A 25,162-nucleotide genomic window follows, 5' to 3' on the forward strand; every position below is an offset into this window, starting at 1 on the left:
GGCTCTGCTGATTGCTTGGTCCTTCACCTGTGGCTGAAGAACCAAAGAGATTGTGGAGAGAGGGAGAACAAAGGGATAGATGGCTAGGCTCTGTGCAACTGCGCTGTTGGCTGTTGCAGGACATGCGGGAAGAGAAGTGTTGCACTCGCAATAAAGCAGCAGTTAAAAGAGCATCTGATGGTCAGGTTAGAGCATGAACCTCTCCACTCTCTGGGGCGTGTTTGTGAGCCATTCAGGTAAGCAAAAGCAGTAAGTCGTCTCGGAGCAAAGGTGAAATGGAGAACACAGAGGTGTCCCTGGGGAGGAAAGCTCACTTCCGGCTCTGCACGCCCCAGCGTCCATCAGGGATATGGAAGAAGGTTCGCAGGATCCTCTCCAGAGCACAGCACAGCCTGGGGGCTGGGAAGTGGCCTTCTCTTGTGTCCGAGGGCAAACTCAGACTGATGCGGACACATTTGCACAGGCCTTCATCCCCTCAGCCACTGGTTCCTTGCTCGTTCCTCCAGCTGCAATGCTGGCTGTGCCGCAATAGCTGCAGCCTTGGTGCAGGACAAGATATTAACTTAATTAAGCGGTGCCTTGACAGCTGTTATATCCAGTTCAGAATATGGTATTAACTTAATTAAGCAATAAATTACTAAATCAGATGAAAGCTCTGATGGTGGTCCAAGCTCTGTTGTATTATCAAACAGCTCAATAAACTTCCCCCTAACTTTTGCTGTGGAGGAGAGAGGACATAACAGGGGTGGGGAGAGTGGGAGTAACCTCTTCCTTCATATTACTGGAAGTGAATGTTTGGAGTGGGAAGATGCTGTTTGCACCACAGCAGAGACAAAAACCTCTGGTTGTGGTTTCTGAGCTGGTTCCAGATTTTGCCAGCTCAAATGTCAACCCTCATTTGCCTTTCCACATCCCTCTTGAAACTCTTATACACCATGATCATGGCTTCATGTCTCTCTGCTCTGCTCAGACAGCCAAATTTTTGCCAAGCAGCCCTATTTCCAAACTTTGTTGGCCTCTTCCAGTGAGGAAAAAGCCACCATCATAACCCAACCATTCCTTTTCCAGCTTTTCCTGGACTCTCCTCCCTGGATGGTGGTCTACATTCAGTTATCTGTAGTGGCCACCTCCATGCCCAGCTATGCTTCCCTATTCTCTTTGTGCTAGACTTCCCTGCAGGCAGAGCAGACAACTTCCAGGGTGAAGCTGAGAATCACAGATACCATCCTTAAAAAGATGGGCGCACACTAGGGGTTAAACTCACCACCACCACTATGCAGTAAATATGTATGGAGTGATTTGGTAACACAGTGGAAGAAAAAAGCCATGTAGGAGAGGGTGCTACCTCCAATTTTTGTGTTGGCTAAACATGCAGTGCTCTTCAGATTAGTCTGAAGTCTTGAGCACTCTAAACTTTATGACAGCCTAACTTGAAAGTCTGCCCAGCTGATCTTATCCTCAAGTGGGAATCTTCTTTTTACTTCTCTCTTCCAAAACCTATGCAAACTACTGTTCCTTAACATGACACCGAAAATAAGCAAATGCTGGCAGTAACGCTTGGTACCAACCCACTTTGGGAAGCAACAGGCTGCAAATCACACTCTCCACCTCTCTCAGTCCTGTCCATATACTCTGAAACCTCCCACATTTTAGGAAAGCTCCTACCATTGGGAACATAAACACAAAAAATGAACTGCCTGCTCTCACCTTCCTCAGCATGTCTGGTTTTGCATCCCTATTCCTGAACGTATTCACGATCAAAACTGGACCACGATATCAGCACATACAGCGTTTGCTAGACTCCCTCCTATCTTGACAGCTCTGCTCTGGGGTGAAACAGACTCCTGTATGCCTGCGTGCGTGCCTGCCTGCCTGCCTTATGGAGTAAAGAGGATAAAAACAAGAATTCTTGCAGGACAATGGCTTTCCATGTGGACTATCACTATCCCAGCAGCATTCATGACCAAAATAGGACTGTTATGTTAGATCTGTTCTTGTCAGTGCCTCCTGACATTGGATTTGGGTGGTGGGACTGGATGCTGGCTGAGGTCACAGCAGCAGAACTGACAGCAAATTTTGACCTGGATAATCTTTATTATAAATGGCAAAGGGCCCTGTCTACTCCGCAAGACCCAGAGAGTGCTTGAAGGGAGAGCAGGCATGCTTGTAAACTTAGAAAAGCTTGACAGAGCAAGATAAAAGGATTCCTATGGGTCTTCAGAGCACTGTCTGTTCCTGGCACACCACAGATCACTCCTTTCTGACCTTGCATAAAGGCAGCATTAGAGAGGGAAAGAGGAAAGCAGAGGGGGGGTCTGTTTATGCTTGCCGGAAGGCAGAGAGTCCTATGAACAGCACAAGAAACATGTTATTATCACTTATTATTGGATTACGATACATACATGACTGATTTTGCAGAGAATGTGGATTATGGACCATTTGTTGACACGTTTCACCCTGGGCAGCACGTGAGCATTTCTGATGGGCCTAAGGCCCATTGTGCTCAGGCTGCATTCCTTGACTGCCTTTCTGCCCAGAGATGCAGATCATCTGGGGTGTGTGACATTCTCTCTTGTCCTGTGCAACTAATATTCCATTGCTATCAGCTATCCCGTGACTGCTTGAGATGACAAAAGGTGCTTAGGGTAGGAGGTGTAAGCTTCAACCCCAAGGATTAAAACTTGGCAATGTTGGGCCTGAGGGGTCTTTTTCAAATGTGCACAGAAGCATAAGGAAGCATGACCTCAGACACAATTGTCTTCATTTTGCAAATGAAGAACCAACAGTTGCAAAGCATGTTTTCAGAAGAGCAGGCTGTTAACAACTCACTGCTCTCTTTCAAAATGCTGACTTAAGCAAGAAATAGTTTCTGTCCTGCTAATGCCTTTCTCTTAGACCCTTTCCTTCCTTCTTTCACCCAGTTGTCCAAGTCTACTCCTACACTGATATTTCAGTGTTCTAGTTTTAAGTACTTGTGTACAGGTAAATTAATTCAGAACTGGAGACCTCAGGCATCTTGCCAAAGTCATGTTAATTAGCTGGCTGAGCAAGGAGTATGTTAGCTTTGTAACAGCACTTACAGACTTAAGTTGTATCAACACATGGTAAAAAAACAGTGTGTAAAAACAAGCAGCAGAAGATAATTCACTGATCAGGAAGACTCCAAGATAATGGTGACTACCAAATTCAGGTTTTCTTACAAACGGATTCTGACCGAGATACTCTTTACTAACTGAACTAGGGAGAATAATTTGAAATTCAAGTGAACTTAAACTCAGATCTGATTTCAAGGAGAATTTCCGTATGGAAAAAATGTGAAGAACTGCTAGCAAGTAATGGATGTATTGAGGGCTAGTAAGATTCCGAGCTGGAAAATATATGCCTGACAATGGTGAAATTTCCAAACCGAGGATTACATTTAATTGAAGTTGCTGATAAAAAGCCTTAAGTTTCAAGGCAAATGAAACCATATTTGAGTAGAATCCTCCCATTACTGCATTACTTCCCTAACCAAGAAAACTGACAAAGCTACAACATGTACAACAAGTTGTCCCTGCCCATGGCAGGTGGGGGCAGGAACTAGATGATCTTTAACATCCTTTCCAACCCAAACCATTCTATGATTCTGTGACTCCCATGTTTATGAGCCCCTACTGATTCAAACTTGTGTTATTCACTGCTGTACCCCTGGGATTTTCATCACTTTTGTTCAGCCAGTGCTGTCCCACATATTTTCCATTTAGCTTCTATTGAGAGATGTCAACCTTTAAGAGTTTTTTCCCCTGCACCTTCAATACTGTCCCAGTTATGCATCCCTAGGGAAATTTCAAAATTTTTCCAATGAGTTATCTTAACAGACTAGAAAACAGTAAGGGTTATATGACACAACATTTTTTCCTGGCCTTAGATTCTTCCTATGAACTTGATCAACCTTATTTTCTGATTAGAGCACCAACAGATTGATCAAAAGTAGCAGTGAGTGGCCTTAATCAGATTTTAGTCCAGGCTGCTTCTCTTTCTCTCCCCTGACTCTGATTTCAGTTTCTTATCTTAAATCAGTCATGCCATCTGTAGGGGAACTGCAATTAAATCCAAATCTATCTGAAATCAACATAAATTTTTTTACTGGCTTCATTGCTCCTGCACAAACTCCAAGGGCTGGCAAGACTGATGGAAACCCTTCCAGAGTAGGACATACCACAGGTACCATTTTTTAGGCAACTCTTGCTTTAGTACAAAACAGGCTTTAAAGAACATGTTGAAATGGGTACTGACTCAAGGAAGCTAAAATGCTGCTAACCAAACGTTTGGCACATGCACCCCTTTCCAATTACGAGTGTTCTTAAGACCCAATAAAATGGTGTACCATACACATACAACTTTCAAATCAAAATACTCATCTGCACTCTCCAATTACAAAAAAACAAACACGAGTTTTGTTTTTTTTTCGTTTTAAAGTAAAACCAACTGTATGAAAAGAGACGCATCAACATGGAAATGCCTTTACAAATCTGCTTTACACGGTCAGCTTTATGAAGACGATGTTTTGATGCAAAAGTCTAATGTTGAGAAAGGAGCCAGAATCCACTCATATTTTGGGAAAGTTAGCCTCAGTCAAGGAAATTAAGATGAAGCTTACTTTGAAATTAAGCAACCCTATACCCTCCTCTTGCAGAACCCCTTAAAGATTGTTCTAGCTAAATCTTCCCCAAGTCTGAGTCAGAGTCCAAATCCCTGTGCTTTGGACTTTGTCTACGTGGGTTTATCAGTACACACAAATAAGGTAACTAAAAATACAACCAATTTGAGTATATAGCACATCTAAAAGGCTAATTTTTGTTTGGTTTTACTTGCATACATTTTATCTTTGCAGGATAAAGGTGATGTTCTACAACTTCTGTAACTAAAACCAACTCCTTGAACTTAATGCATCATATTTCTTTAAACTCCTCTTCAACAGATCAAAGCATCTGGTAGGTAACAGACATGCTTTAGGAAAGCTCTAAGAGCTAAATATAAGCTCTCGTTAAGTCATTGTTATCCATGTGCCTCTAGAGAGGCTATGGCAGATTTGAAAGCTCACCCTACAACTACACTGAAATGGGATAAAGCCATGACCTCCCATTCTACTTTGATTATCACCACATATGGCAACTGAGCCACAGTCCAAGCTAACAAATCAAAGGGATTTTGGATTAGCCTACACTACCTGCTTATATTACCCCTGCATCTTTCATAGTAAGCCAAAAACCAGTGAGCAGGCAGGTGACTGCTGCCCCATGAGTCAGTGTGACTGTGGCACACTACATTGTCACTACCTCCCCACCCATGTCAACTGGGGTTGCGTGGTTCAAGCTAGCAATTAGAAGTACAAAACAATTATTCCTCCTGACATCATCCCAGCCTCAGACTGTGAGAGCTTCCTTTTGCCCTGCCTCTGCCTTGCTGTTTCCTTCGGCTACTTCCCAGGCTTCATCTTACGACAGTTTCAGGGTGGAGTAACGCAAGTCCAGAACCACCAGAACCACTACACGTTTTAAACTATTAATATTTGTTTCACCTACAACCAAGGAATACCCAATTCTAGTAGTGCAAAAGTCTGGATAAGCAACAAGCCTAATCCAACCCTGCTGCAATGGGAAAAAAGCTGGTAACCTTTGAAGGTTCCTTCTAACTTACACAACTGGCTGGTCCTGAAGGGGAGATACAGTTATGACTTCTAAAAGTATGTACAGAAACATCCTTAGGAGGATGAAGAACCTACCTCACATTTTACATCTTTCTCCTCTTCATTTGTGGAGCTGACTTGTTCCTTAAGAGTCAAACCAAGACTTGTAGAAATTCAGTGTGTCAACCACAAACCAGTAAAAAATGTTTTACCTTTGAATTTTACTGGAACCAGTATGCAAAGAGAAAATGATTTTGTTTTTTTGCTGGGACTTGGCAGCCCTGTGGAATCTATCTGTAGTGATCCCATCCACTGAACAATAAGCTGTATCCACTTTCTTTACTCTCTGTTTTATCTACCTAAAATTTTGGGACAGAAACTATATCTTATAATGGGTTTATATAATTACTTAAATCCAATTTCCTATCTTAACTGGCGATGCAATAATGAACTATTAATAATATTCAGAGCAGCATTAACCTATCCCTGCTATTTCATTTGAGTGGTAACAGGAACTAGACCATGAGGGAAATAAATTAAAGACGTTTTGAGAGAAATATCAGAACAAGAGCTTGCGATCTGCATTCCTGAAACAGCTTGTGTCTGTGGGAAATCCCATGGGTACCAAGGAAAACAGGAAAAGGTGGGATGGTGGGCTTAATCACAGTCTGATAAAGCAAAATAGATGCAGAGGACACGACAGGATTCAGACTCTGCTGCTAAGCATGCACTTCAATAAAACTAACTAAACACAAACTAAAAAAAGCTTACTAAACCTGAGCTTAGGCATTTTGCCTACTAAAAACAGAATGGAATACCCCCCACCTCACTACCATCCTTAAAGAACATTTTCCAGTTCCTGCAGTGGGAGTTGGGCTGGACCAGGAATGAACTTCTTGCAGTAGGTGTCACACACCAGCAACACTTTTACTTGGTTAAGAAACCTCTACTAAAAAGCCAAAATGCTAAATATGTAATTTTTACTGACTGAAAAAAACGAGCTGTAGTCAGACTCCTCAGAAGCACAAGACTTAGTCTGCATGGCTTCAGTGTTTGCCAGCGCAAATTCAGTTATCTGCTGGAATAATAATCACACTGCTTCACAATGAGCACCGTAAAAAAATCCAGTTCTCACTGAACAATAAAATTAGCCAGAGCAATACCTGAATCTCCAGAAGGGTATGTCTTCTGTGGAAGCTAACTGGACTGACTGTGCTTTAAATTAAAAATTAGCAAAGAACTAATTTTTCAATTCTGAATGGAACTGCTGAAACCCTTGCAATGAAACTTGTACCTTTAAGAGTGTTCAGTAAAACTACATGTTAATATCCTGAGGAAAACTAAAGCCTTGCTACTTTTTTCCCTCTCAACAATATCAATTTACAGCTCAACAACACAAGGGTGGAGGAGGAAATTCCTTTACTCTCACCTTCCCCCCCCCCCCCCCAAAAAGAAGTTCCTTTTCAACAAGCTTTAGTACAATGAGTTTGTCATCAATTGTTTGCAGGAAACATCTCACATTTTTTCCTTCTATGCCACGAGTTTGATCCCAGCAGGTTGACTTCATTTTATAAAGACCAAAAAAAAAAAAAAAAAAGAAAAAGAAAAGCCACATACATATGAAAGGCAAAGGAGAAGCAAAAGCCTTGGTCATGTAAGAAATCACAAATCCCAACGACCTAACGACCTCAGGAAAAGTACCCACGGAATGCTCACAGAAGATCCAGGGAATGCATAAGCACAAGACCAAAGCAATTTAAAAGTGAGAGGTAAGGCATATGTGACTTCAGAGAATTACGTTCACAAAAGTAGCAAGTAGCAAGAGCTTACCCTGTTCTGACAGAGTGCCAAATTTACCACTGCAAGGAACCAGAAAGTAGCAGCACATGGGCAGCATTCCCACTGTAAGCCTGGACTAACAAGGATTCTTAAATGTATTTTTTAAATTTATTTGTTAAAAAGGTGCTGTGAATAAATTGTCTGGCTTGCAGCAACAATAGTGCAACATCAAAGGGCAAGAATTTCAGAACAAAGAATAAATCTTTACTCTTACTAGTTTCCTCGAAGAGGTTTTCTTTAGTGAAAAGCTCTTTCTGAAGCTGCTTCTCTTGGTAATGTCTACTGATGGTGAAAAGGCCAACTGCTGCTCCTGCTTGGAAAGCTCTGCTCTTTCTTTGAAATAATCAGTGGTAATGCAGTGATTTACAATTGTTTCAGAGAGCTTAACACTCTAGAAGGAAACAGGCATGAATGAATTGCTTTTGGCTGTTTGCATTAACCCCTGCAGAAGCTTGTGTCAAGTGAGACCCTGAGGCTTTCCTCCCCAAAACCGGGGCGCTGCTCCTGGTCTACCCCTTGCAAGGGGAAACAGCACTGTGGGAAGACACCAAGGCTAAGGCTAAGGCTTCTAAGTCTCCTCCTCCTGGCTCCATGTTCTGGATGAGTGTTACGAATGCCACGTATACGTATCTGATGTTGAAAATGCAGACACCGAAGCATCAGTGAAGTGAAAAGACTTGCCTGGTAACTGCATTCCAAGAAGGCTTTTGTAAGTGTAGGCAATATCTCAGGAGCAAAGATGTAATTCAGTCAAGCTGGTCTACAGTACAATGCAAGTAATTTTGTGGTGAATCAGACTGAACTGTCATGGTGACAAGGGTCAAAATTGTCTTCTCCGCTGCAGCACCAGATCTTTATTAACTTTCCAGCAGCTGGGGCTGTTACTGATTCTCACTGGCGCAGACCTGGCAGCAGAATTCTGTTCAGCTAATAACCTTTTTGTGGGTTCTTCTACTGCTCCTGTTACTTTTTAAACACACAGCCTGTGTGAGCAAGAAACCTCCAGGAACAACTGAACACTCAGAGGACTTCCCTGAAGAAATGCATCAACTTTCCCCTCCACCTCACATAAATCAAGGCTCGGGAGGGTGCAGGATATGTACTCTTTACTGTTGTTTAGGCCCTTGACACGCAGTGATACCAAACACTTCAAATAGAAATCTATAAAACACTGAAAGAAGGTAAGTTTTGAGGTGGCTGACAAGAGGCAGGTTAAAGGAGGAGAGAGGGGACATTTTGCCCTGAAGAACGAGACTGGGGACACTGGTGTTCAGGATGAAAAGGGGAGAGTGCAAAGGTGACCCAAACTGGAAAATACGCTGGTGCAAAAGGTGCTTGCTGCCGCTGAGCAAGGATGTGAACCAATGCCACTGCCGTGGCTAAGCCGACTCCCCTGGCCAGTCCTTGGAGCAGCCACCTGCTCCAGGGGAATGACACTACGCACACCTCTGTGCCCATCACAGACATCACATTCTCATCACAGACTTCAGGAGAAGTGGGACCCTGCCCCCCAACTCCAAGGAAGGCTTTTTTTTTGTTGTTGTTATCTTTGCAACAGCCAAACCAAAGAAACTCTGGCAACACTGTCACAGACTGCAGGAAATACTGAGAAACGCTATTAACATATTTCTCTGCTTATCTGTGTTTGTTAGCAGAGAGGAAAATCACAGGGTCTTCTCTTGCCAAACCATACCCACCATTATCATTACTCAAAGCCTGGGCTTTGGATTTGAAGGATTTGGTGGTTTTGGAGGAGTAGTTTCTACCAGAGCTTTTCAGAGAAGGGTATAAACCTCAGTGTCTGAAACACAAGAACAAAGGCTCTAGAGAAGTCATTCTTCCAGACTCTTCTGATCATTACAATACACTCTAGATCTAAATATTTTTGTTAGTTTTTATCTCTTCAGTTCAGGAAATGTTCTGAAACTTTAAAGAGAAAAAAATAAATTACTGATAGCAAGCCAAAATTTGTTATCAGCGAAGCTACTCTTCAGTTGAATACGAGAGGACTTTACTCACTCCTTAAGCTGGAGAACAATTTGTTTTTAGTCTCCTTACAACATCTTTTTTCTGTGGAGAAATTTACATAATCTACAGCAAGCTTCATATAAGAACACATAACCCAAGTAAATATGAATTTACTACAAAAAGTCATTTGAATGACGTTCTACAGCATGATTTGTTACTGTTTGCTGTTTTGCAGCTCACCAAAATTCAGCAACACAATATATACACAAAATCTGTTTCATCAACCCAAAGCTAACCGAATCTCCCAGCATCTAGACCCAAACATGAAATGCAACAGAGCAGTACAGGCCTTTTTGCATACTGACCAGCTACTTAGAATGCTCATAGTCCTGACTAGAATAGGCTGATAAGTTTTGTCAGCATGACACTCCACAAAGGATTGCTTCTGGTGCTGAAGCCTACCACCATGTTCTTGAAGAATGAAACCATCCAGTTACTACAAAACCCTGACATCATGTCTAGCAAAGTGAAGTCCTCCTGCCGGGAAAGTGGGTCACCTTTTCTTCTTTAAAAAATTCATGTATCCTATTTCAAACTCACATTTGCCACAATGAGAACTGCAAGCCCTGCACTCTCTCCCTTTTTATCCCCCCTACTCCCTTGTCTCCCAAGGAAATTAAAAGAATTCATCAGATCCACCATCTAGAAAGATTTATATGGCATGATGTATTTCCCAATGCAGCAGCACTCTGTCAAGCGGCTAATGCCAGTGGGATGTTCGCAAAGCACACATGTATGTGCAGGCCTTTTAACTGGTCAGACGTTCACTGCTCACTCCCCCAGTTTGAACCAGCAGCTACAACTGTGCCTAGAAGGAACAAACCCCCTAAGGCAAGGTGTGAACAGAAAGACCTCTGGTCTGACATTTCATGGTTTTTCTGCAGAAGTGTGTCTGCAAGGAGTAAAGCACTGAAGGATCAATCCCTCCCATGAAACTGAGAGAGGTGCACAACCTGCGGGGTCCTCCACAGACCACTCACCATTGTGTGCATGCTGTCCGTGTGTCATGAGGCTAACATAAAGGCAATGGCAGCCATGCTACATTGGTAGAAGTGGTTTAGTCTTTAATTATCTTGGATCGATTGTATCTGAAGATGAATACTTCTGGCCAACACAATTTGGCCACAGCTCTAAATGCCATCTAGCTCTGGACTTAATGAATATTGGAATAAGTATCCTCCTCTCACTTTCCTTCTTCCACACTCACCACTATTTTTAATAGAGAGTTCTTGATGTGACGAGACTTTATTACATACTTTTTAGGGTTTTTTTCGCCTCTGGGTTGCTTACCAGTGCCTAGTGTGATGACAGAGACACTCACTGCAACATCTGCATCGGTAGGATCCCAGGTTTATTTTCTGTTCTGTAAAAAAATTTCCCACAGGCATGGGAAGAGGAATGCTTAAAAAATACTATGCACATGCTCCCCTCTCCCCACAGATCTACAGAGCAGGCAGTTCCTGATCACCTGGCAATATCCTTTTGGATTGTGGTAAAGTTCCATTCTTGACAGTTCACATTGCTGAGAACATAGGGTGTTGGCTTGATTTCCCTTCAGAAAGCTTGCAATAATCAAGAGTCTTGGAGCATGCAAGACAACAGTCCTATCATCTTTTTCTTCCAGAGAGAAAACGGGTTTCCAAAGGGAGATGGCTTAATACAAACCCTATCCAGCTCGTCACAGAGAAGTCATGTCCTCTACACAGGCCAGCAGGATACGCTGACTTGCCAGAGTCAACAAGAACAGTAGGCAAGACATTCTCAAGAGCTGAACTCTTCCCACAAGAAGCAGAGACGAATAAGGAAATTTTGCTTTTGAATCATTGCTGCTATGCAGATGAAAGCCCTGAATTATGGAGAGGCCTGGAGAATGAATGAGAGGCAGAATAGCCATAAAACATTTTATTCAGAGCAGAACACGTCTGATGGCATCTAACAAAACGAGCTGAGCAAGAAGCGCCCCTATCAGAAACATTAATTCTATCACAGGTTCTTTCTTTCAGCACAGCTGATTCTGAAAGACTAGTTTATGCACCAGTCAATCCCACTCTGTCTCAACTGTGAAACACTATTTGGGATAAAAACATGACACTGGCCACTGTAATACCTTCACTCACCTCCAAGAAATCAGCAAAACTGCTGTGGGATACGTTGCCACTCAAAACTGAATTCTGGAGGTCCTGCTTATGTGCTAACAGTTTCACAAACTGGCTCCAGGACTCTCTAAATATGCCAGTAGCTCTTGTCAGTTTTCCAGCAACAATTTCAAGCGTGCATTTTTCACCCCCAAGGCTGATCCTCCTAGAAATTTCAAAATTACCTGAGCTCCCCATGCTACCCCTAAACTAATTAGGTGGAAAAAAAGATCTTCAAGAAGTTTAAGGGCTTAAAATATATCCTGGTCAAAACGATCAAGTAATTAGAAGTTATTTTTAACTTAATAGTGAGGGCTATTCCCTAGAAATCTTTGTCAATATATATTCTGATCCACTGTACCGCGACACCTCTGTTCTCATTAACCAAGTTGATAAACACAGTTTATACATCGTGATGAACATAAATTTGGGCCTTTCAGATGCATCACCCCAGAAAGCCAAACAGACAACAGCACAATTGAAGAGCACCCATCAAAAATGCTGTTAAAAGGCCTCGTTTTCAGACAGTGAATGGGCTCTTCTTCAGTCTATGCTGGCTCTTCTTTCAAAGCATTTCAAAGCATTTCAGGTGGCTGCTACTGTGCTTCCTCAGAGCTGCTGATCACCAGGGATTTGTAGGGGATTCACATGGACTTGAAAATCAGAGAGAAAGATCAAGCTTGCACTGTCAAGGAGATACATGAAGGAAGCTAGTATGTCTGTTTGACATTTCTAAATTGAACAAAGCCAGGAACTGAACAAGAAGAACAGAAGTGAAAGTACAAACTACAGGTAGGACAAAGATAGCGATGGGAAGCATCATCATGGCCACTGGGAGCATCAAATGGACACAGGACAGACTCCTATCAGATCACAGAGTAGAACCATAGAACCACAGAATAATTTGGGTTGGAAGGAACCTTCAAAGGTCATCTAGTCCCCTCCTGTAATGAGCAGGGGCATCTTCAACTAGATCTGGTTGCCCAGAACCACATCCAGCCTGGTCTTGAATGTCTTCAGGAATGGTGCATCCACCACCTCTCTGGGCAACCAGTGCCAGTATTTTACAGTATTTTTCATTTTTCCAAATAAACAGCAGTATCTAAAGCCAGGACGGGTTCTTCTGCACTGCTCTTTAGATCTAACTAACTAACCAAAACAATCAGTTCGATTAAGCCAATTTCAGTATATTCACTACATCCACTGCTTTCACAACAGAATTGCTACAGTTGGACTTGATGATCATAACGGTCTTCCCCAACCTAAATGATTCTATGATTCTATGAAAATACTGAAAATATGCAGAGAAAGGGAAAACATTTAAAAGAATCAGAGCACAGCTTTGGCTGAATTTTATTTTTGATGATCGCAACCAGCATCAGGAGCAAGGAACAACAAAGAACTGGATGGGTCTCACTGCTCTGCCAAGCTCAGCCAAGCTGTGTCAAGATCCCAGTGCGGCTGGGATCTTGCCCTGGTGTGTCCCTGTTCCAGCCACAGGCTCTCAACAGTTGAAACAATATTTTGTGGAGACCAGAATGTGTCTGAACTCTTGTGGCATTTCCTCTTCATATACCTAGTCCTTTAGCCCTTCCTGGGCTTCTGGGACAGAGTCCTCCTCTCTTTGGTGCGAAACAAGTTTTGAAAAGATACGGACAGTGGGAACACCATGCCAAAAAATCACAATGGTGTGTTCACCTTGCATGTATCTTAACTGTTTTAAAATCAGGTTAACTGACTGGGTTTATTGATAGTAGTTGCCATACCAATACGTGGGTTCTCAAGAGCATCACCAGCAAAAACCTTTTCTTGTGCTCACTCTTGGGGCAGGGCAGCAGCTAATGGATAACTCTAAAATTGGAAATAAAATGACCTATTTATGAGGAAAGTTGATAGAATTGTATCTAAAGATTTGAGATTGGCTTCACATTGCCTTTCATACAAAGCTAGAGGAGTACTGTGACAAATTTCTAATAGAACAAAACTAAAGAGACAAAAGGTTTGTACAAAAACTGCTGGGTAAATCTCACCTGCTTTAACAAAACCTTTTCTTCTTGTGGCAAAACTGCAACCTTTATTAACAGATTTATACTGATTTAATTAGTTTGACAGTGGGGTTTGGTGCAGGATGCTGATGCAGGTGTACGTGTCAGCTGGTTCCTATTTCTGGTCTATTGTCTTCTGAAGCTTGCCCAAGGAGAGTTATTAAAACAATAAGGGAACTTCTTAAAAGTTAAGTTTTTTTCAAAGACAGGAGGATCTGGGTTGTGTAGTAGCACTCCTATAAGGGAATTATTCTCAACTGGCACTACTAAACTTGCCCCACATTTAACAAGACACAGAAATACGACACTCTAAGCATGTATACAGATAGAGATGTATTTTTCCCTGGAGTAACGGGGGGGAAATGGCTGTTACAAAGCTCAATAATGCTGGTGCCACTGGCCCAAACAATAAGGCACAAGATGTCCGCTTGAATTCTTGGATTTACTGGATTAAAAAATAACAACTGTGATGTCAAATCACAGAGAACTGTTAGGAAGGCAGCTACATATGTCCTCATCTGTATTTGCATTTTCACCCAGGCCCAGTCAGCAGAATAGTTTTACTTACTAAGTTACTCAGTGATTTCGGTTTTGGTGTGATGTTTGGTTTTTATATTTAAATCGTTACAGTCCTAATGTGTCTCCATTTAAGGTATTTTGCAACTATCAATGCAGGAGATAGCTCTTCTCACTAATTCAGCTGCTACAAAGGGAAATGACACAGATACACAACACCTTTTACTGGTAGTACTACACGCACTGCACCCTTAAAAAGTTTTCTTGATTCATGCATACTTTATACAAACATATGTTATATAAAGTAATACAAACACATGTACAAAAAAGCTTGTAAAACATGGAGAACCATTCCCTTCCAATGTACATGCAATAATGTGAATTTAGCAATTTACATACAGCAAGTTTCCTGCTCTTTTTCCTTTCTAACACTCAGAATATAGGAAAAGAGGAAATTAAGCCACAAAAGCCATTAGTGAAATCAACAGATTTTTGAAAAAAAAAAAAAAAAAAAAGAAAAGCAAACAAATATTTGAAAGCATCCTTTACTCATGGACCATGAATCATCTCTTTAAAAGTCAATCAGGCAAAGCTGGAAAATTCTACAATGAACAGGACACGTTTTCGTCATTCAGTAGCAAATACCAAAGTTTTGCCAAGCACTTACACACATTTTTAAAGTAATATTCCTAACCCTTCTGAAGATGTATACATGTTTTGAAGGGAATTTGCTGTATTTTCAATAAATGATTGTTTTTCTCTGTTATTAATACGGGATTAAAGTAATCATTCTCTCTGCTATGAAATACCTAGGGAAAATTCTCAGTTTTGCAGTATACTGCATGTAAATACCATATCAAGTGATGAAAACACTTAAGTCTTGCTACACATAAGTATTTTTACCACATTTCTGAAGAATTACTCTAAAGGAACAGTTCTGCTTTCTTCTGTAAACCCAGTGGCATACTGTCATCAAATGAACAAAAAGTGAAACTCCTGAGCTCTAATTATAAACTTAAGTCAAAGGACCTCTTTCTAAAAATTAAGGATGGCATGATTTACACTTGTAATGGACTGCTGAATACTGTTCATCATCAAAAAGAAGCCCATAATTTGTATTGCTAACACAGAATTTCAATATGAAATATTTTTCTGTTCATTTTGTCATAATCCCAGAAAAAAAACAACTATTGTGAATATGATTATTTGGGAGACACAAAAACAAATGACAAAATATGGATTTCTGTAATACATATTTTTGAGCGGTAGTTACGGGTACGATTTTTTTACAAACTAGGATGAGTCTTCCAGTTTTGGTACACTGTGCTTGCGCAAAGACCGTATAACAGCCCTGAAGATCTGCTAATGTAGAGAAGAAAAAGGACGAAAGAAGAGTTCTGTTTTATAGCTGGGAAACTTCCACACTGAGGATTGAGACTTGTTTTTCAGGAAGGAGGGACAGATCTGTGGTCTCTAAAAGTTACTGTGTGCAATGCATCTTTTTTAAAGCTTTGTGCATGTTTCATCAGTACTGATTTACCATGATTGTCACTTGATTACAGAAAATTACAGTACTGGAAGGGCCCCTGAGATGCCATCTTAGTCAACATTTAGATTCCTGCAGGCAGCCACAATGGCTATGTGGACCATCAGGCTGTTTTAAAAAATCTTCTCCATCTGAGATGCAACTTCATCTTCTGCTGTGCGCAGGGACATAAAAGCTGTGATCTAAACACACACAAAATAACTTGCACTTCATAGAGGAATGTCATGTACTGCCACAGACACTGATGTACATGCGCTTTCCTTGAGGCTGGTGACACCAGAAAATGTAATTATGAAAATGAAATAAATCCGTGTCAGATACGCAAAACCTCTGCAAAACACTTACACAGCATGAATACAAATTGACATACCAGAGCTATGAGACAATTCTAGAATCAGAGGATATCATTGCAACATTGAACTGTTAATCACAGCTCAAAATAAAACAGGTTTATTTCATTGATAAAATCACAAAAGGGGGACCTGCTCTACCTCTTCCAACATTAAGCTGGTACTTTCTGTCCTAACGTACATCTTCTGGGAGCTGACAGACGATTCATCTAAAGATAAAAAAGAAACTTCAGCATAGTGACTGCTCCTTATGGCTAATGATTAATGTTATCAGGAACTCAAACACTGATACCCACAGTAGCCGCCTGCCTGCCCACCTCAGCAATAATCTGAATAACTTTTTCTAGGAAGAAACACCAGCGTTTGAGTAGTTCACACTGCAGTGGTCCTAAGCAGGAGCCAAAGGGGAAGAAATCAAATACTTAAAACTCATGCTTCGCCGTTACTGAGGGGTCTAAAAATAGACAGACTTGGCACAAAGATGCGGGAGATTTCCTGTTCAAAACGGGGAGTCCAGGAAAAACTGAGATGCCCATGAAAAAAACATGCTGATTAAAAAATAATTACGTCACGGGTTCCTCAGGATCTCACCAAAGCCCCTGCGGGCCGCGGCGGGGGGCGCGCACGGACCCGCCGCTCCGCACTCGTCCCCTCCGGGTCCAGCGCCCCCCGGCACACGGGATGTGCAGGCGCGGGGCTGGCGGGCGCACCTCGCGGGGTAAGTGAGGGCAAAAGCAAAGCCCGCGTTCCCCCTCCAACAGCCCCCCTTCCCTCCTGGCCTCTTCCCCTCCCACATTTTCATTCCCCCATCCCCACCTAGTCTTTCCTCCCTGCCTATTCATCTTCCCTACTAGCCTTTCCCCGACCTTCTTCGCATCTCTGTCGACCCCCCCCCACACACCTCCCGCGCCCCGCTTCAGCCCCCGCCTCAGGCCGTCGCCGTCCCCTCATTTCCACCTTTGCCGGCTGCAGCCCGCCGAGGGCCAACTTGCCGGAGCCGCAGCCGCCACCGCCGCCTTCCTTCCCGCCGGAGCCGCGCTCACACACACACACCAGACAGACAGTCAGACAAGACAGGCTGGCAGGAGGACGCGCAAACACGCGCGCAGCCCCGAGCGGAGGTACCTCTCCAAGGCGCTCCCGCTCCTCCGGCGCGCAGCGTGCACCGCCAGCTCCAAGCGCAGCCCCGGTACGCCGGGTCCCTCTTCTTCCTCCTCCTCCTCCTCCTCCTCCTCCTCCCCTTCCCTCTTCGCCCGCCCCCTTCACCGACGCCAGGAAGAGGTGGCTAACCCGCCGGCAGCCCCGTAGCCGCCCCGCCCCGCCTCGCGTTGTCCCACCTCGTCCCGGTATGGCTGGGTACTGTCCCGCGGGGCGCTGCGCCCCCGCGGACCCTCCGCGCATCCTCCCCCCGCGCCGCGGTCGGGTTACCCGGCCGGCTGCGAGCCCTCTCCTATTACGGGAGCCCGCGCCGCGCAGGGCCGGAGGGCGGGAGCGGAGCCCCGGCGGGAAGCAGCGCGGCCCCGCGGCCCGCCTCCGGGGCTGTGCGGCGTGAGCTTCCTGACCGCGGCGCCGGGGGTTTCCGAGGGCTTCCGCGGGGTTTTGCTGCTAATCGGTGATACGGGGGTTTGGGGGTTTGGGGATTTTTATCTTTCCGGTTTTTGTTTGTTGGGGTTTTGTTTGTTTATATAAATACATAAAAATATATCGAATATAATCTATATATATATATATACAAAAGTGAATGTGACTTCCTTGGGTCCAAATGCGCTTGCAGCATTCCCAGCAGGCTGTGGCAAGGTTTTCCACTGGTTTGTCACCCCCCCCCCGTGAAGAACCTCTCCCTTTTATTTTTGGTTTCAGTAAGAACTTTACTATGCCCTCAGCTCCTGTGCTGGAGATGAGGAAGAGGTCCTAACCATCTCGTTGAACTGCTCATGAGTTTGTAGACCTCCGCTACATCACTCCTCCTGGCTCAAGAGTTTTAGGCTCCTCAAGAAGGCGCTTTGTCCATAGACTGTCCTGTACCTTTTATCATCAAAGATGCCCTCTTGAATGTCAGCCTGATCTAATCGATCCTATTGGAGATTAAGAAATACACAAGATTTAAGATGAGGACAAAACATGGATTCATATGGTGGCACAGTGTTATTTTTCCCTTAAAAGCTAGTATTCTATGAAGAGTTTTTGAGCACACAGCTGATGTTTCTACAGAACTGTCTGTGGTAAACCTGAGATTTTGTTCATGCGATGATCAGCTCAGACTCTACTGTCTTACACAATTGTTTCATTATTACTTAATCTACACTGAATTTCACATATTGTCCAGTTAGCCTCATAATGTCCTTGTGTAGTTCTTCAGTCTTTCCTCTTACTGCTAACTTAATACCACTAATGAACGCTATTTCACTTCATTCTCTGGTGAGATATGAGTACACTGAACAGCACATGTCCCAGCACTGATTTGTGCAGACGCCTATACCATTCAGCACCTCCCTCCATTGTGGGAGCTGGTCATTTATTCCTGTACTTTGCATTTTATCTTCTAAGCAATTACTGAACTATACCAGGGCTTTCCCTCTTGTTGTTGTCAGTTCTTCAGTCTCCTTAAAAACCTTTGTCAAGAGCCTTTGAGAAACCCAGTCTAATGGAAATTAGATCACCTTGACCACATCTTTGTTGATCCTTTCAGAGACCTTCAAGATGTTTGTTTAAGGCAGGACTTTACAGCTGCAGTGTTGACTCTTCTCAGATAGATAGCATTAATCCAGGTGTCCTTTAGTTCTAACCCAATTAGCATCTCTCTATTTGCACAGAACAGGCATGAGGCTTGTGAACCTCTAGTTCTCCAGAGTCTGTATTGAAGTTTAGTGGCACATTTGCCACCTTCACCTCTTTAGGTGCCAGTATTTTAAATGGGAAGTTAAATGCTGCTGTTGATAATTCAGCTGCTGCATTCTCTGGTGAGAACTCAAGGACATAGGTGCTCACAGACAGGCACGTTGCTACCTGAATGTTGTGACAGTGAAAAGGCTTATAAAAAAGGTAATAGTATAAGGAAATAGATGCATACATACCTAAGAGTAGACCTGTAAGTCAGTGCTATTAATGAAAGTAAGAAGCTATCTTAGTGATTAACTGTATGTATCCATGACCACCTTTGCAAACATGAATCCAAAAGCACAGAGTATGGTACAGGCAAGACTCCTCCAATGTCTTTGACCCAGGAAGCTGTTGCCATACTCCATATCTGCTGCCGTCTATTTTGTTTCTTTCATACTTTGCTGTAAATTCTCCAGATGAAAAATGGCCCTTTTTAATGCACATTTTTTACTTGACACTAGCATACCGCATGGGAAGGAAGAAGGAAGACCAACTCTGAGCAGGGGGTGTTTGAGCTGCACCATCTAGGATTGTTCCCAGGAATGTCTGCAATTCAGTTACCTGCCCAAAGACAGGACTCCCACCCTTTGTCCTTCTAGGATCCATACAGGTGTGTCCGGCATGTGCTAGAACTGTAGTATGGTTCCATTCAGCCCATTTGCAGGGAGCAGGCAGGGAGCAATGAGAAGCTCTGGCATCTGACTGAAGCAGCTATGCATGGGCATGCATCACTGCTCACACCCACCAGCCTGCCCTGTTGTCTCTGCTGCCACAGGTAGGTATGCTATCCAAATGGCAGTGTGGGGCTGCAGGTGAAAGAGAAAGAGGAGCATGGGGGTTGCATCCGTTTTGGGTGTTTCAGAGGTCTGACCATGTTTGTTGGGTTTTTAGAAACTTCAGCTGATAGAACAAGCCAGTTATCAAAAGGAAGGGAGGGAGAAAAATATATCGGGCTTATTTAGTTGTTGAAACCTTCAGAACTATGCAGAAAGGTCTCCTCCAGGCCTTAGAAACATAATTAAAATAATCGTAGTCAGTCTCATGCTTTTTGAAGGTCTCAAGTTTTGGAGACTGGCAATACTGCATTGTAGAAAAAGATCTGTGATAACTGCAACCAAAGATGTTACACTGCCAACGGAAGAACTTCAGAGCTCCTCTTAGTGGGTTCCCACCCCTCTGCCCTTTTGTTCCAACAGTTACCTTCTGCTCCTATCCTGCTTACTGCCCTCATACAGGGTTGGACTGAACTGTGTGACTGCAGCACAGATTTTTTTCCATTAGATAAAGCAGTATCTAATGACGCTGATACTGTTTGAATTTTTATTTGCCTTTTTTTTTTTCTTATGACAGAGATGCATTTACTTAGTAATAATTCAGGTAGCACATGACTAATAGAGAGGAAATCAAATGTGATTTCACTGTGTGTATTTTAGTGAATTTTGCCTATTGGCTTCTAATTTTCATTTTCAACAGTAACAACAGCAGAAGAAAATTATCTTAAAGTTTGTTTTAAACATGTATTTTGTTAATGCTCTGTGATTTTTGAACAGTATGACAGAGGGCTTCAGGTAGGGAGAAGAAGGAGTTAATCTTTGCCCCGGTGCAGCCTTCCCTAATTTTTGCTGTGAAATTAAAATATCTTTATCTAAATAATGAATTGTAAGATTAGTAGGTGTGGTCCCAAAATCTCTGAAAGTAGGAAATGTATAATGATCAGCTGCATTAAGCCAACTTTTGTCAATAAAGGTTGTTATTTTAAACATTCAAATGACAGTTCTTTGCCTGTCATTCCCTTTCAGGCCTGCTTTATGTGCCCTGTGAACTGAAAAGGGATATGTTATTCCTAGTATTACCTCATTCCTCCTCCAGTGACTGACAAACATGCATCCCAAGGCTGTGCTGAACATGTAGGAAAAATTGACAAAAACAAATCCTGAGATTGTGTGACATTCTTGGGAAAGCTCAAGGAAGTGTGACTGCATGTCTGTACTAGTATTTGTAGGGACCTTCGAAGCTTAAGTTATTTTCCTATATACATAGGCTGTGAACAAGAGGACTAGTGCCACTGAAGTTAGTGGGAACTGCAGACACCAAACACCTCTAATAACTGGGCCACGTGGTTATGTGAGGCATTGTTATTATACAAAAAGGCTTTTATTTCTGCTCTTTTTTCTCTGCCACATAAGCTGACCTAGTTCACAATGTGCCTCTGTACAGATGCATGCTCTTCCATGGGCAGAAAGACGGCAGGCAGAGCCATTGCCAATGAAGAGTGCCTGGAGTTAGGAAGGGGAAGAGACACAGGGCAGCTCAGGATGGTGAGATAAAGAGAAGGAAATGAAACACAAAGACATTTAAAGGAGAAGAGAGAGAAATGGAGAGAAGACAGAGAAGTCATATCCATATCTGCTGCCCCTGAAGTATCTAGGAGACAGAGGATTTACTCAGAGTCTTTGCTGGTATATTGGACCCTAGTTTCTGTGTGAGAGATTTTTATTTTCTTTTAACTGTTATACAGCAAACCTTCAAATAGAGAACAATTCAGAGGGTGTACCTCTTCCTATTAGGAAGAAATTCCTTCAGGGTGCTGTCTCACAGCCTAGCATACTGTTCTTGTTCTCTATGAACTCTTAAAGATGCTGAGAGTAGTGCAGAATAAAGAAAGGAAAAAGAATACTGTGATAATGATGCTGGATATATCAGGTGCTTTTACAACATTTATAAAATGAAATGCAGTCTTGAAAGATGATGCCTGATCTGGGAGCCTCCACACTGTGTATAAAAAATGGGGTTTTGCTTGGGATGCAGAATTTTGAGTGTCAAGATTAGCTGTCAGAAATTTTGTGCTTAGATTAATTTTTCATTCTTTGTGATTCTGGTTACTTCTCTGACTGCAGAATAACATGCACATGAGCTGGCTGGGGGAATGCACTGGCTTGTGGTAATGCATGTGAGATGAAAATGGTACTTGTGTGTATTCTCTATGCATTTATAAAACTAATGAATGCAGAGATCCATCAGTCAGCAGAAGAGCTGTGGGAAGTTTGGAGGTCACATTCATAAATGCTTTATATTCAGTACAGGGATGAAATGTCAGGTATTACAGAAGTAGGGAGCTGCTGGTTGAGAAGTGACTGGAGATCCCTGTTCCATTCCTGGTGTTGCTGGTGATCTGAGATGTGACCAAATGCATATCACGTTCCCTTATATGTCTTTATGAGTTGATGAATTTTAAGACAGGGACTGCCTGTTAATGGATGTTTGCAGAACATAACGGGACCTCAGCTGTGGTTGGGGAGTTCAAATACTAATGTAATACGAACTTAAAAATTATTTTCTTAAGTTACTTAGCTGACTAACAGGCTCGTTTAGATATTTCTGTTATGTGGTGAAATAGCTTGGCAAGATCTGTATCAGCAACTAGCAACATGAATAAACTCATTGACTTAAATGTGACTCCTGAGTAAGTAACGTTTTAGTACTGGCTCCATAAACTTTTAGTCATCATTGGCTTACAAACTACATGCATAGCTGTGCCAGCACTTACCACACTGTGTAGACTATTTTACTGTCACAGTACTATTACTCTGTCACAGGAGTAATACCCAGTAGTAACTGTGTGTAATCCACACCCACGTGAAGCAGTTACGCTGTTCTGCAGTTGCAGAAACAGTCCAGTTTCAGTGGCATTATGTTCTTTTCAGTTCATGGGAACTGTTAGTTCCCCTTCATGAGAAGTCCAAGGAAATATTCACTCCCTGTGATGCTGTAAGGAATATTGTTTTTTAATTGCAGCTCATGGGGATACCGCTGCATAACTGACTCATGGTTCTTCCTCCTTCTTCTGGAAAACGCAGTCATTGCAAATCTGGGGCTCTGAGATGTCACTTAAAGCTCTTTACAGTCTTAACTCCAGATAATGTTTCTGCTTTGATTACTCCTGCCTTATCTTACTCTTTTGGTACCCTCTTCCACAAGAGTTCACATATCTTTCCCCTGCTGTGGGCTTTGTGTCTCCTTTCAGTCTGTTACTTTTGCTAAGCACATGAGAAAAAAAAAATCCATTCAGTAGTATCCCTCAAAACTCTACAAATCCCTCTTTTAAGTCTGTTTCATCAGTAACATCAACAGAAGGCAGTCCTGAAAGATGGCTCACCCGTGTCCAGCTTGCCTGACTGAGCCTGAGGATCAGCAGGGGCAGGGAGTCTATATAATTTTCTGACTTACTGTGTGCTTAGGAGGAGCTATATAAATATAGCATTACTTTTCGCCACAGCTTTACATGTTCTACGTTTACGTCAACAGCTGGGGCAAGATAATCACAGACTACAGTACTTCAACAATTATGTACAGTTGGATACTGTTCCTCCAACTGAACAGGCAATGCAAAAAAGATTTGAAGAGCAATCATTATTTTAGAAATCAGGAACTCTAGCTCTGTAACTCTTCTGTACAATACTTGAATAGCAGATTCTCACAAAGAGCGTTTGTTTGTGAACTAAGGAGCTTGATCCAAAGCCCAGTGGAGGTTCTTCCAATGCATTCGATGAGCTTTGGATTAAGTCCTTCCTGAGGAACAGATGCAGCATTTTATTCACTGCCACTAGAACAATAAAAATGACAAGACAAAGAATAAAGTTGTTTACAGAGAATAAAGCAGTGTTGTCCTGCAGCAGCTTAAATACATTAGGCTCTATAAATAAAAGAAAGTCCTATAGAGTTAGTAAAATTGTTTGTGTAGCAGAAATATTTAAATATCTCCCCATATACACCCAAACACAGTGTATTTCACTGAGTATTCAACTTCCCAGTATTTGCAAGGACTGAGTTAATAAACATGACTACAAATTCCAGTTGCGCAAACAAAGATAACACAGAAGTGGTTGGTTGCCATTAATCATCAAAACTGCAATGGAAGAGCGAGCTGGCATTTTTTTTAATGTCATGGCTTTTAGATGGATCCAAAGTGTTTTCTAAGACCTCGACTAGAGACAGGCTTCCCTTAAGTAAGTTTATCTCATTTAACATAATAATTTCTTATCTGGCCTGTAGATTTTATCAAAATGCAAGCAATAATGAGTGTTGAGGAGCAGAGACATTTGCCCCTGCAGGAAAAAGTGGGGCCAGTGTCACCCCAGGAAAAAGAGCCGACAAGGGAGATAAGCAGCTGTGGGAGACACAAGGGACCAGACTGAAGCAAAAGTGGCAGCAAATGAAAGAACAATTAGCAGAAACTAATCTGGGTGGGAAACTTTCAGCAGAGACGAAATATGGAAGAAATTTGATCAGAGGCTTTCAAGACGTCTGGGTAGATCCTGTAAAGACATCTAGTGGGAGAGAGAGGGTGCAAGCAGCAGACAAAACAGGATGGGCTTTTTTAAACACCTTCATGGATTTATGTAGGAAGAGAATCAAAAGCGGACAAATACTATTATACAAAACTGTGCCTGTAACTATTAAAAATAATACCATTTAAATTTTACCTGTTCATATTTAAATGTTCATCGCTTTTTCAGCTCACAAGTAGCAGCATCAGAAACAAGACAGTATTCTTAAATACTTTGCATTATCACACAAAGCAAACACAATGCTTACTTCAGGTCCAAACATTAACTAAATGCAGAAAGGCACATTTTGTCATGCCATCTTTTTCTGGAAGTTTGCCACAGGTGTGCTCAGAGAACTATGAAGAAGAGAAATGCTTCTGCCTTTGCTTTTACTCCCACATGGGGAATCCTGTCAGCCTCCATGGACTGAAATCACTGCTTCACAGAAGAACAGCAAAACCCTCTTACCATACTTTTAATATTTCCACCTATATGTTGCTATGGTCTTAAGGAGTGGTCCTGCATGCTCTTCATATCTTTTGATCTTCTAAGTTTTGCACACTGAAGTACAAATCTCCAGCAATCAGACTGCCTTCTCCACACATTTTACCGAGCCCTCCCTATATTCAAGACTGGATGCTTGTTCCTTCTAGTGCTACTTCACAGTGGTGTTAGATGCCTCCAGCTGGGATGTGTCATTTGCTGTAGGGTGGATGGCAACACTAGAAATCGGTAAGTGAGAAAACCGATCCTACCTGAAGGTCCTCAGAAAGTCAGAGACAAGTGGGTCATAGTCAAAACAGAAATTATTTGTCCCATGACAAAAAA

General features: G+C 42.4%; 1 protein-coding gene and 1 long non-coding RNA gene across 9 annotated transcripts in view; one reads left to right on the top strand and one right to left on the bottom strand.

Moving 5' to 3' along the window:
* Positions 1–25,162, bottom strand: part of PALM2AKAP2 (PALM2 and AKAP2 fusion) — a 265,897-nt gene that overhangs the window by 80,771 nt on the left and 159,964 nt on the right. Inside the window, exon 1 of one of the 7 annotated variants that reach the window (XM_062626004.1) lies at positions 17,556–17,575. The exons of 5 other annotated variants lie outside the window; for them this stretch is intronic. The gene's annotated coding sequence lies outside the window, so the exon portion shown is untranslated. Of the gene's footprint in view, positions 1–17,252; positions 17,362–17,555; positions 17,576–25,162 lie in introns of those variants that run through there. One more of the 7 variants, XM_062626003.1, reaches the window with a different exon arrangement.
* Positions 17,551–21,454, top strand: LOC134167381 (uncharacterized). 2 transcript variants are annotated; one of them, XR_009966169.1, is made up of 3 exons: positions 17,551–17,758; positions 18,551–18,637; positions 20,807–21,454. It is a non-coding gene; the product is annotated as an uncharacterized LOC134167381 (long non-coding RNA). The 2 variants fall into 2 exon arrangements; XR_009966170.1 differs by lacking the exon at positions 17,551–17,758 and having other exon boundaries at positions 18,428–18,637; positions 20,807–21,131; positions 21,225–21,454.

Source organism: Pezoporus occidentalis, unplaced genomic scaffold, assembly GCF_034315485.1.
Source record: "Pezoporus occidentalis ecotype Australia unplaced genomic scaffold, CSIRO_AGI_Poc_V1 ctg286, whole genome shotgun sequence".
Taxonomy (NCBI): Eukaryota; Metazoa; Chordata; class Aves; order Psittaciformes; family Psittacidae; genus Pezoporus; species Pezoporus occidentalis.